Raw genomic sequence first — 14,218 nt, 5'->3', positions numbered from 1 at the left:
TGAGAAAGTTAAACTGTAGGGAGATTAAGTTATCCAACCCAGGAGTTTGGTGGCAGGAAGTCTTGACTTTGGATAACTTAACCAGATACCTCTTTGTGATGATCTGAGAGAAAAATCATTCTGAACACTTGTTCTGTTTTCACTTCAGAAAAATCCTTTAAACATTCTTGTTTATTTCTTCTATACCAAATGATGGCCAGAGCCCTTCACACTGGAATATTAATTGTTTTGACAGTTTCTTTATTTCTGTGTCCTTTGCTACCTATTACCTGGATCCACCTCCCTGTGCCTATGGCAGATCATTCACATATCTCAAGTTGATTCCAGAATGTATGAATGGTTGACAAAATGGAGAAGAAAGGTGGTATAATCACAAAAACTACACCTCCCTTAATTCCTTCTTTTTCCAGTGAACAAAGAAACAGCTGAGAGTCTGTCTCAGAGGTTCCGTTGCTATACCCTGAAACTTCCTGTTGTTTCTGTCATGTTTCCTCGTGATTTTATTTGTCATGTCCTAAAATTCTATCAGGAAAAGGAACCTGATTGCTTTCCAAAATGATGTTAATTTTTGTATGTTTTTTACTTTTTGACAGTATTATGGATTCCTTCATAGGATCCTCTGACGACAGCAATGCCAAGGGGTAAGTTGACTTGACTGATCTGAGTACCAAAAGGTAATAGAGAGCATTGGTAGCAGTTAGAGGTTTCCATAAAAGATTGTAAGCTTCTTTAGGTAACTGTCTTTCTTCTGGGGTCTAAGTAGAAAAAAGAACAAGTCGTAAGAGGGAGACTTTCTACTTAAAGTTTGTTTGGGACCCTGAGTAACCAAAACTCTTAGGAAACTCTAATAATGTCTGTGTTGAGATTCTGCTAAATGGGCCAGGTGAAGAGAGGATCCTGTTATTTGAGCAAGAAGAGGTGCCAATGGACAGGGTGCAGTGGATCTCCCACAGAAAAGAATGGAGCTGGGACCCTGGGTGGCTTAATCAGTTAAGTATTTGCCTCCTGTGTTCCTCTGCCTCTCCTCCCTACTCCCATTGTCCCACTTATGCTCTCTCTGAGAAATAAATAAATAAAATCTTAAACAATAAAAGAAGAAAGAATGGAGATAACAGACCTCGGTCTTTCCCCTTTACTCTCCAGAGATTTGCAGCCATCTAAAACTGGTGTCCTAGGTGCCTGGGAGGCTCAGTCATTAAGCATCTGCCTTTGGCTTAAGTCATGACCCCAAGGTCTTGGGATCAAGGCCCATATCAGGTTCCCTGCTTGGCGGAAAGCCTGCTTCTCCCTCTCCTACTCTCCCTGCTTGTGTTCCCTCTCTCTCTCTCTGTGTCTCTCTGTCCAATAAATAAATAAATAATCCTAAAATAAATAAAATAAAACTGGTGTCCCAAACATAAACCCACCATCATATTGGAGGAAGACCCTGCCTCAGGTGTGCAGTTTTCTGAACCAAACCGAGGAACAGAAAATACTTACATGACACATGAAGAATAAGGATATAGTGAAGGAATGTGATAATCAGGAAATAACCCGAAAGGCTGTTTACTTACAAACCAAGGTTGTATTTTGAAGTAAATTCAACATCAGTGCAGTTCCTTAGGAAAGTTGAGTTTAGCAGTAAAGAATTGCACTTATCTTGATTTGTTAGGCTTTTCCGACAGACCTGAAATTTTTAATACAACTATATAAAACCCCATTTCTTTTTTTTTTAAGGTCTGATGTTCATTTTTTTTTTAAATTTCTTTTCAGAGTAACAATATTCATTGTTTTTGCACCACACCCAGTGCTCCATGCCATACGTGCCCTCCTTAATACCCACCACCTGGCTCACCCAACCTCCCACCCCCCGCCCCTTCAAAACCCTCAGATTGTTTTTCAGAGTCCATAGTCTCTCATGGTTCATCTCCCCTTCCAATTTCCCTCAACTCCCTTCTCCTCTCCATCTCCCCATGTCCTCCATGTTATTTGTTATGCTCCACAAATAAGTGAAACCATATGATACTTGACTCTCTCTGCTTGACTTATTTCACTCAGCATAATCTCTTCCAGTCCCGTCCATGTTGCTACAAAAGTTGGGTAATCATCCTTTCTGATGGAGGCATAATACTCCATCGTGTATATGGACCACATCTTTCTTATCCATTCATCCGCTGAAGGGCATCTTGGTTCTTTCCACAGTTTGGCGACCGTGGCCATTGCTGCTATAAACATTGGGGTACAGATGGCCCTTCTTTTCCCTACATCTGTATCTTTGGGGTAAATACCCAGCAGTGCAATTGCAGGGTCATAGGGAAGCTCTATTTTTATTTTCGTGAGGAATCTCCACACTATTCTCCAAAGTGGCTGCACCAACTTGCATTCCCACCAACAGTGTAAGAGGGTTCCCCTTTCTCCACAACCTCTCCAACACACGTTGTTTCCTGTCTTGCTAATTTTGTCCATTCTAACTGGTATAAGGTGGTATCTCAATGTGGTTTTAATTTGAATCTCCCTAATGGCTAGTGATGATGAACATAAAACTCCATTTCTTTTTTTTGTTTGTTTTGTTTTAAAGATTTTATTTATTTATTTGACAGATAGATCACAAGTAGACAGGGAGGTAGGCAGAGAGAGAGAGAGGAGGAAGCAGGCTCCCCACTAAGCAGAGAGCCCGATGCGGGCTCGATCCCAGGACCCTGGGATCATGACTTGAGCCGAAGGCAGAGGCTTTAACCCACTGAGCCACCCAGACACCCCAAAACCCCATTTCTAAGGAAAATTGAAATACTGGTTTCCAAATAACTAATTTACAAAGGTTTTGTGTATGTGTGTGTGTGTTTAAGAATTCAATCAGTTTACAAATTGAAGACAACTTCTAAGTTCAGAAAAGTTTGGCTTTGATACAAAGTTGGGTATTCATCCTTTCTGATGGAGACATAATACTCCATTGTATATATGGACCACATTTTCTTTATCCATTAAGTCCGTTGAAGGGCATCTTGGCTCTTTCCACAGTTTGGCGGTTGCGGCCCTTGCTGCTGTGAATATTGGGGTATTTGTATCAACATGGATGGGACTGGAAGAGATTATGCTGAGTGAAATAAGTCAAGCAGAGAAAGTCAATTATCCTATGGTTTCACTTGTGAACATAAGGAATAACATGGAAGACGTTAGGAGAAAGAAAGGAAAAGTGAATTGGGGGAAATCAGAGGGGGACACGAAGCATGAGAGACTGTGGACTCTGAGAAACAAACTGAGGGTTTTGGAGGGGCGTGGAGTGGAGGGCTAGGTGAGCCTGGTGGTGGGTATTCAGGAGGGCACATATTGCATGGAGCACTGGGTGTGGTGCATAAACAATGAATTGGAACACTGAAAAAATAAAATTAAGTTTAAAAAAAGTTTGGCTTTGAAGTCATTGGGGTCTGATCATAGATGTTTTTAATTCTTTAGAAATAATCCAAGTGAATTCATATCTGGAATTTCTAATGAAGTCGCAAATGTAGGGTAAAGTGTATTGAAGGGGGTAGAGAAATTCAGTCCACAGTATCCATGGCAGTAGAGAATCTTCTGGACAAGTAGCTAAATTTTATTCTAACAAATCATGTTTAGCTAGCAAATCATGTCTACTGTAACTTTTAGATTTAGTAAATTCTTGTTGATCAAATAAATTGGTCACATCACATTACAAAACTGGTAAGTTTTTCCATTTGTTCGTGTTTAAAATAAGCTAGACTAACTCTTCAGCCACAGTGATAGTTATGAAAACCTTGATTTTTTCCTAATTCATGTGAGTAAATTGGGTTGCAGTCTGGGGGGAGGAAGCTATAGATGGGTCTCTTATTTGGGGGAGAGAAAGTTTATTCTGAGGCAGGAAGAAAATGGAAAGCTATGCAAAGATGTCAGTGTGGACAGGGAGGGTATATAATCTTTTTAATTTACAGAAAAGTACCATATTTAAAAAAATTTTTTTTCCGTTTATCACACTTAAGTGATCTAGTTTGAAAATCTGACTAGATCTTTGAGAGTAATTTTTTCAGTCTTAAAATAGAGAAATGTAGAATACTACTTAATCTTCAATTGCGTTCCTTTCTCATTTTTTTACTGGATGTATTCTGATTCCCCATTTTGTTGATTTTGTCTGAGTAATGACTAATAGAATGTGAACACATTTTGCTGATTAAATTTTTACTCATTGGAGTTCATTTGACTTGTATCTAAGTAACCTGACTGAGAGTACTTGCTATTGCTCTGAGCTGAAGGCATTTTTACTCAAGCCAAGGAAAGAATACATTTTAAAAATCACAGATATCTGAACAGAAATAGTCATGGGATTTTTCTGCTTCTCTCCTGGCCAGTTATTCAGCTATTTAAAGTCAGTGTTGGAGAATGAGCAGTGCTAAAGAGGAAATCAGCTGGTCACTGGTGGAATTCGTTTGCTGTCTAGACAAAGATTACATGGAAGATATAGGGCCAATTAATAACTACAAATACTTCTTCAAATTACCTGTAATTTTCTCTTAAAATTTTTTAAAAATTCCAGTATAATTAGCATATAATGTTAATAGTTTCATGTGTACAATATAGTGATTCAGCAATTCTATACATTACTCAGTGTTCATCATGATAAATGTATTCTTTAATCCTCTTCCCCTATTTCATCTGATCCCTCCCACCTGCCCCCAGGTAACCATCAGTTTATTCTCTATTTAAGGATCTCTTTTTTGCTTTGTCTCTTTTTTACTTTGTTTGTTTGTTTTGCATCTTAAATTCCACATGTAAGTGAAATCATAGTACATTTATTTTTCTCTGACTGACTTCACCTAACATTATGCCCTCTAGATCCATCCACGTTGTTGCAAATGGCAAGATTTCATTCTTTTCTATAACTGAATAATATTCCATTTTGTGTTGTGTGTATCCTCTCTCTTCTTTATCCATTCATCTATGGATGGACACTTGGGTTGTTTCCATACTGTGGTTATTGTAAATAATGCTGCAAAAAGCATAGGGGTTGCGTATCTTATTGAATTAGTGTTTTCATAATCTTTGGGTAAATACCCAGTGTTGGAATTACTGGATCATATGGCAGTTCTATTTTTAATTTTTTTTAAAAGAAGTGGATTTTTTAAAAAGATTTTATTTATTTATTTGACAGACAGAGACCACAAGTAGGCAGAGAGGCAGGCAGAGAGAGAGGGGAAGGGAAGCAGGCTCCCTGCTGAGCAGAGAGCCCGATGAGGGGCTTGATTTCAGGGTTCTGGGATCATGGTCTGAGCCGAACGCAGAGGCTTTCTTCCAGGCACCCAGGCACCCCTCTATTTTTAATTTTTTGTGGAACCTCCATACTGTTTTCCACAGTGGCTGTACCAGTTTACATTTCCACCAGTAGTGCATGAGGATTACATTTTTCTACACATCCTTGCCAACAATTCTTGTTTCTTGATTTTAGCCATTCATTTTGACAGGTGTGGGGTAGTAGTATCTCATTGTAGTTTTGATTTGCATTTCCCTGTTGATAAGTGATGTTGAGCATCTTTTCATGTGTTTGTTGCCCATTTGTCTTCTTCAGAAATATGTCTAGTCAGGTTTTCTGTCCATTTTTAATTGGATTACTTGTTTTTAATAGTTGATTTTTGCTTTTGTTTTTCTTGCCTGAGGACAGATATTTAGAAAAATGTTGCTATGGCCAGTGTCAACAGAAATTATTGTCTTTATTCTCTTCTAGGATTTTTGTAGTTTCTGGTCTCTAATTAATTAATTTATTTATTTATTAATTTAACATCATATTTATTTTTTTTAAATTTAAAATCAATTAGCTGACATATTCATCATTAGTTTTTAGTGTAATGTTCAATGATTCATTAGTTGCTTATAACACCCAGTGCTCTTCTCACACTTGTGAGTTTATTTTTGTGAACTGTAGGAAAGTGGTCCAGTTTCATTGGACCTATTTTGCATGTCGCTGTCCAGTTTCCCCAGCACCAATTGAAGAGACTGGCTTTTTCTCATTGTATATTCTTGCTTCCTTAGTTGTAGTTTAATTTGACTCTATAAGTGCATGTTTATTTCTGGCTCTCTATTCTGTTACATTGATTTATGTGTCTGTTTTTTGCTAGCACAATACTGTCTCGATTACTACAGCTTTGTAGTATATCTTGAAACCTTGGATTATTTTACATCCAGTTTTGTTGTTCTTTCTCAAGATTGCTCTGGCTGTTCAGTGTCTTTTGTGGTTCCATACAAATTTTAGAATTGTTCTTGTTCTGGAAGTATACAGTTTGTATTTTGAACAGGAATTGCATTGAATCTATTAATTGCTTTGGGTAGTATAGACATTTTAACAAGATTAATTCTTCTAATCCATGAGTACAGAATACCTTTGTATTTGTTTATGTTGCCTTCAATTTCTCTTATCAATGTTTTATAGTTTCAGAGTATAGGTCTTCCATCTCCTTGGTTAAGTTTGTTACTAGGTATTTTTATTTTGGTGCAATTGTAAATGGGACTGTTTTCTAAATTGCTTTTTCTGCTACTCCTTTATTAGTCTGTAGAAAATCTGATTTCTGGGTATCCTGCATCTTTGCTGACTTCATTTATTCTTTTTTTTTTTTTAAGATTTTATTTATTTATTTGACAGAGAGAGATCACAAGTAGGCAGAGAGGCAGGCAGAGAGAGAGGAGGAAGCAGGCTTCCTGCCAAGCAGAGAGCCGGATGTGGGACTCGATCCCAGGACCCTGAGATCTTGTCCTGAGCCAAAGGCAGAGGCTTAACCCACTGAGCCACCCAGGCTCCCTTCATTTATTCTAACAGGTTTTTTGTGTTTTTTTTTTTTTTTTGGTGGAGTCTGTAGGGGTTCAATGAATAATAATTGCAAATAGTGAGTTTAAATTCTTCCTTGCCAAATTGAATGCCTCTTATTTGTTTTCTTTCTCATGTTTTCTTTCTTTCATCTGATTGCTGTGGCTAGGACTTCCACTACTATGTTGAATAAAAGTGGTGAGAGTGGACATACTTGACTTATTACTGATCTCAGAGGAAATGCTCTGTTTTTCATCATTAAGTATAATGTCAGCTGTGGTTTTTTCATATATGACCTTTATTGTGTAAAGGTATATTCCCCCTAAACCAACTTTGTTGAGAGTTTTTATCATGAATGGATGTTGAATTTTGTCAAATGCTTTTTCTGCATCTAATGAGATGATCATATTTTTATCCTTCATTTTATTGACGTGGTATATCACATTGATTTGTGAATATTAAATCATCCTTGAATCCCTGGTATAAATTTCACTTGAATATGGTGAGTGATCCTTTTAATATATTGTTGAATGTGATTTTTCTAATATTTTGTTTAGGACTTTTGCATCTGTGTTCATCAGTGACATTGACCTGTAGTTTTCTTTGTTTGTGGTGTCTTTGCTTTTGGTATCAGGGTAATGCTCACCTCATGTTATGAATTTGGAAGTTTTCCCTCCTCCTTTATTTTTGGAATGACTTGAGAATAGGTATTCACTCTCCTTTAAATGTTTGGTAGACTACACCAGCAAACCCATGATGGTCTGTACTACGTTTGGGAGGAATTTTTTTGATTATAAATTCAATTTTATTCCTAGTAATTGCCTATTCAGATTTCTATTTCTTTCCAATTCAGTTTTGGAAAATTGTATGTTTCTAGAAATTTATCCATTTCTTCTGGGTCACCTAATTTGTTGGCATATATTTCTCATAGTATTTTCTCTTTCTTTCTTTCTTTTTTTTCTAAAAATTTTATTTATTTATTTGACACAGAGAGAGAGATCACAAGTAGGCAGAGAAGCCGGCAGAGAGAGAGAGGGGAAAGCAGGCTCTCAGATGAGCAGAGATCCCGATGCAGGGCTCAATCCCAGGACCCATTTGTTTCTGCTCTGATCTTTTTTACTTCTTTCTACTCATGTTGGGCTTTGCTTATTCTTTTTCTAGTTTCTTTAGGTATAAGGATATATTTTGTATTTGAGCCTCTCTTGTTTCTTGAGGTAGATTTGTATTGCTCTTTATCTTCTTTTTAGTACTGCTTTTGCTTGCTCCTAAGATTTTCGATTGTTGCTTCATCTTCAGTCTTTTTTATTCTCTTCTCTTTTTGATCTCTGACTAGATGAATTCCACTCCACTGTATTAGAGTTCACTGAAAGTTTCTCCCACTTGGGTGATGGGGGTCCAGAGGTACAAATTTCTAGTTATAAAATAGGTTATGGGGATGTAATATACAACACAGTGACTGTAGTTAATAATACAGGATTGAATATATGAAAGTTGCTAGGAGAGTAAATCTTGAAAGTCCTCATCACAAGAAAAAATTCTGCTAAGTATGGTGACAGATGTTAACTAGACTTATTGTGGTGATGATTTTGTAATTATATACAAATATGTCATTAGGTTGTACACTTAAAACTAATATAATGTTAATAATATAACTAATATAATCTTAATAAAAAAGTTTTTAAAAGATTAACAGGAAGAAAAGTCATTCTGATGATGTGCTCTACCTTCAGTTTAGAAACTTCTGTAAACAGAGTTTAGGCAGATCCTAATCTAGCTACTTCTTTCTGCCCTCCCAAATAGTGACTAGGGACTGGACTTGCCGTTGAAATTCTCATTGTTCTGGCATTTTCCTTCCATTCTCTCTATATCCTTTCAACAACTGTTACCTCGATCTACCTCCCCATCCTTACACTGTCGTGTCTCCATCTCTCTCTTCCCAAATTTATTCAACAGTTAGCAGAGTGGTTGAAAAATTGGGAAAGAACAGGCTAATTTAGTCATTATTGAAACTTTTCTCTTACTTGCTTCTTACTATTTCCAGTAAATATGCACATGCATATGCATGTGCCCACACAGGCACACACATGGACACACACCCACACACCCCAGAGGCTGGCTTACACTGTGGTAATTCAAACCTGTTGCTTCAGGTTCTGTCACCTCTCCTCAGGAAAAAGCATGATTTCCTTCCACATTGTCTGACACTATTTTTTGTGTATTTTATCCCTCTGGCAGAAACGACAATGTTCCAGTGCCCTCTTCAATGTCCCCTGGCCATAATATCAACAATAGGTGAGTTGATTTCCTGTCATCTGAGTTGGAAAATGACTTGGAAACATCAGTGGTGATACAGCTAATTCAGATGCCTGTCAGCTTCTGTATGTAACTTTTTTTGTGGTTTTGTTTTGGGTCTAGATGGGAAAAGAAGGAACAAATCAAAGAGAGGGAACATTTACTCTGGGCCTGTTTGTGACCTGAAGGGATTACCCCTCAAAATGCTTGGGAAACTATCCGAGTGTCTGTATATGACATTCTACTTATGTAGTCCCAGGGTGGGGAGAATACACTTGGAAGCAAAAAGGCAATAGCAGTGGACAGGAAGCAGAGGAGCCCTCAGCAGAAAATAAAGGAACTAATAGATCCGAGATCTTTCCATCACCCTTCAGACCTCTACCACCATGTGAGCCTAGTTTCCCTAAACCCAAACCCGCCATCATATTGGATGGAGTCCCAGCCCCAGCCCTGAAGTTAGATGGCCATATCTGAGGAACACGGAAAACATCCACGAAGCATGAAGAGTAAAGACGTGGTAGAGGGACTTGGAATCAGAAAATTAGATGGCGTAAGGAGGACAGGGACCTACAAACTACAGCCGAATTGGAAATAGATGCAAGTGCAAAAGCAGATACATATTGGAGTTAGGTTCAGTAGTCAAGAAATGTTTTAAAATCACTCTTGATCCATTAGGGATTCTTTTACAGCTCTAAGAATTTTATTTCTACCATATAAAGCTGCATTTCTAGGGGAAAATGAAATACTTCTTTCCAAATAGCCAAATTACATGAGAATTTTTTAGTGTTCAACCACATTATGATTTGTAGACCAATTGAATCTTATTTAAATGAAAAAAGTATGTAAGATGTTTGATCAGATACATTTTATCCTTTAGTTCTGATCCCAATGAATTGACCTCAGCAACTGATAAGGAAGTCACCAATAAAAGGTGAGATAAACATATGTAAAGATATGCCAGAGATATTCAACGCAGAGTTTCTTGGACACTGTAAAATGTTGGCCGTCTCCACTGCTTTATGTAACATATTTTTTATCTAGTTTGGTGGAAACTAGATCAGATAGATCTAGTTAGATCTGATAGACACTCAGGTCTTCCTATCTGAGTTACCAGCAGCCAAAACTCTTAGAAAACGATCAGATTGTTGTATGAGATTCTACTTGAATGGGCTGTATTGGTTTTCTAGGGCTGTTTTAACAAAATATCACAAAACTGAATCGTTTAAAACAACAGAAATTCATTTTCTCGGTCTTAGAGGCTAGAAGTTGATATCAGGGTGTCACTAGGGTTGTTTCCTTCCGAGGGCTGTGAGCAAGAATCTATTCCATGCCCCTCTCCTCGCTTCTGGTAATTACTGTCAATCTTTGCTGTTCCGTGGTATGTAGAATCATTGCTCCAATCTCTACCTTAATCTCTACATAGGTGAAGTATGTGTGTTTGTGTCTACCTTTTTCCTTTGTATTAGGACACCAATCATACTGGATTAGGAGCTCACCCTAAACCAGTATGACTGGGTCTTAATTACACCTGCAGCAAACCTATTTCCAGTAAGGTCACATGCTGAGTTACAAGGGATAGGATTACAACATATCCATTTTTGGTGGGACAATATTCAACTTATAATATATGACAAGTGAAGAGAGAGTCCTATTTGGAGCCAGAAGAATAATGGCAGTAGACCGGGAACAGAAGAGGCCTTAGTCGGGAATAATGGAACTAACAGACACTGGGTCTACCCCATGGCCTCCAGAGCTTATGTGAGATAGCCCTGAAGCTCACATCCACTATCATGGTGGATAAAGCCACTACCTCAGACCTGCATTGCTTGACCCTGTCTAAGAGGCAGGAAAGATGACCATGATGGGTGAAAGTAAGAAGGTGATGGAAGGACTTGCAAATCAGGAATTTAGATGGAATAAGAGGGACATGTACACTATAAACTGAAGTTAAAGTGAAATAAATGCCAGCACAAAAGGCTTATATATTTTGGGATTAGGGACAGATAAAGAACTTAAATTACTTAAAAAGAGAAAAACAAAAAACAAAAAAGAAAAAAAAGAACTTAAATTACTTAAACCTTGATGCTTACTATTTTCACAATTCTAAGATATCAGTCACCACCATATGAAATCTTATTCCTTTAAAAAAATTTTAATTCCAGTATAAGTAACATACAGCATTATATTAGTTTCAGGTGTACAACGGGGATTCCACAAATTTATACATTGCTCAGTGCTTGTCACCATAAGTCTGCTCTTAGTCCTCTTTCATCTGTTTCATCCATTCCCCCCACCCCCACCCTGGGTAACCTAGTAAAGAGTCTTTTGTTTTTCTGACTTTTTGAGGAACCTCCATACTATCTTCCAGAGTGGCTGTACTAGCTTGCATTCTCACCAACAGTGAGAATTACTCCCATCCTTGTGGAGAAACTATAAAACACTGATGAAAGAAATGGATGCATTTCTCCACATCCTTGCCAATGTTTGTTGTTTTCTGACTTGTTAATTTTAGCCATTCTGACTGGCGTGAGGTGGTATCTCATTGTGGTTTTGATTTTTATTTCCCTGATGCCAGTGATGTTGAGTACTGTTTTCATGTCCATCTACAAAGGAATGAATAAAGAAGGTGTAGTAGATATATACAGTGGAATAGTACTCAGCCATCAACAAATGAAATCTTACCATTTGCAATGACATTGATGGGACTAGAGGGTATTATACTGAGCAAAATAAGTCAGTCATAGAAAGACAATGATGATTTCATGCATATGTGGAATTTAAGAGATCATAGGTGAAGGGAGGGAAAAATAAGATGAAATCAGAGAGGGAGACAGACCATAAGAAACTCTTAACTATAGGGAACAAACTGAGGGTTGCTGGAGGGGATGTGGGTGAGGGGATGGGGTAACTGAGTGATGGGCATTAAGGAGGGCACGTGATATAATGAGCACTGGGTGTTACATGCAACTGATGAACCACGTAACTCTACCTAATGTTAACTGAGTTTAAATAGAATCTTTAAAAAAGCTTGGGTTGTATTAAGGAGGGCATATATTGCATGGAGCACTGGATATTATACACAAACAATGAATCATGGAACACTACATCCAAAACCGATGGTGAACTGTATGGTGACTTACATAAATAATGAAATTTAAAAAATAAAAGAGTTTGGGGTTTTTGTTTCTTTATTTTTTGTTTTGTTTCTTCAGTTCTACATATGACTGAAATTATATGGTATTTGTCTTTCTCTGACTTATTTCACTTAACATTATACTCTCTAGATCCATCCATGTTGCAAATGGCAAAATGTCACTATTTTCTATGACTAATATTCATTTGTGAGTGTGTGTATATGTGTGTTTACATATATGCATACATACCACATCTTCTTTATCCATTCATCTATCAATGGGCAGTTCAGTTTTAGCCATTCTGAGAAGTGTGAGGTGATATCTCATTGTAGTTTTGATTTGCTTTTCCTGGATGATGAGTGATCTTGAGCATCTTTTCATATGCCTGTTGGCCATCTGGATATCTTCTTTGGAGAAATGTCTGTTCATGACTTCTGCCCATTTTTAAATTGGATTATTTGGTTTTTGGTGTTGGGTTGTAGAAGTTCTTTATACATTTTGGATACTAATGCTTTATTGGATGTGTCACTTGCAAATAATTTCTCCCATTCAGTGGTTGTCTTTTGGTTTTGGTTGTTTCCTTTGCTGTGCAGAAACTTTTTATTTTGATGTAGACCCAACAGTTTATTTTTGCTTTTGTTTCCCTTGTCTCAAGAGAACATATCTAGAAAGATTTTGCTGCAGCTAACATCAAAAATTACTGCCTGTGCCCTTTTTATGATTTTAGATCTCACATTTAGATCCTTTACCATTTTGAGTTTATTTTAGTGTATGGAGTAAGAAATTGATCCAGTTTCATTCTTTTGGAGCTAATTGTCAAGTTTTCCAAACACCATTTCTTGAAGAGACTATTCTTTTCCCCTTCCATATTCTTGCCTCCTTGTTGAAGATTAATTTGACTATATAATCATGAGTTTATATCTGGCCTCTCTGATCTATGTGTCTATTTTTATGCCAGTACTGTACTCTCTTGATTACTATAGCTTTATGGTTTATCTTCAAATCCGGGATTGTGATACCTCCAGTTTTATTCTTTTTCAAGATTGCTTTGGCTATATGTGGGTATTTTGTGGTCCACATGAATTTTAAGATTCTTTGTTCTAGTTCTGTGAAAAACACTGGTAATTTCATAGGAATTGCATTGAGTCTGTAGGTTGCTTTGGGTATTATTTTAACAGTATTCTCCCAGCCCCTGAGCATGGAATATCTTTCCATTTGTGTAATCTTCCATTTCTTTTACCAGTGTTTTATAGTTTCCACAATATAGATCTTCTGTCTCCTTAGTTAAGTATTTCTAACTACTTTTTTGGTGCTATTGCAAATGGAACTGTTTTCTTTATCTTTTTGCTACTTCATTATTAGTGTACAGAAATACAGTGGATTTCTGTATATTGATTTTGTGTCCTGCAAACTTAATGACTTTATATATCGATTCTCGTGGTTTCTTGTTGGAAATTTTAGGGTTTCTATATGTAGTATCATGTCATCTGCAAATAATGACAGTTTAACTTCTTCCTTATGAGTTCGGATGCTTTTATTTCTTTTTCTTGTCTAATTGCAGTGGCTAGGACTTCAATATTCTGTTGAATAAAAGTGGTAAGTGTGGACTTCATTGTCTTGTTCTTGATCTTAGGGGAAAACTCTTTTTTATCATTGAATATGATGTTAGCTATGGGTTTTCTTATATGGTTTCTATTATATTGAAGTATGTTCCCCCAAACCTACTTTGTTGAGGGTTTTAATCATGAATGGATGTTGTACTTTGTCAAATGCTTTTTCTGCATATATGGAAAAATAATCCATATGGTTTTTATTCTTTCTCTTGTGTATCACATTGATTTGCAAATATTGGACTGCTTTTGCAGACCTAGAGGAAACAACGTTGATTGGGATGAATGATTTTATTAATGTATTGTTGCATTCAGTTTGCTAATATTTTGTTTAGGATTTTTGCATCTGTGTTCATCAGAGATATTGGCCTGTAGTTCTTCTGCCTTTTTTTTTTTTTGTA

General features: G+C 37.0%; 1 pseudogene; it reads left to right on the top strand.

The window, feature by feature from the left end:
• LOC123955945 overlaps positions 1-14,218 on the top strand; it is a 47,879-nt pseudogene that overhangs the window by 23,358 nt on the left and 10,303 nt on the right.

Source organism: Meles meles, chromosome 14 (genome assembly GCF_922984935.1).
Source record: "Meles meles chromosome 14, mMelMel3.1 paternal haplotype, whole genome shotgun sequence".
Taxonomy (NCBI): Eukaryota; Metazoa; Chordata; class Mammalia; order Carnivora; family Mustelidae; genus Meles; species Meles meles.
Note: the sequence above shows the minus strand (reverse complement) of the source record. Positions and strands in the feature narration are given on the sequence as shown.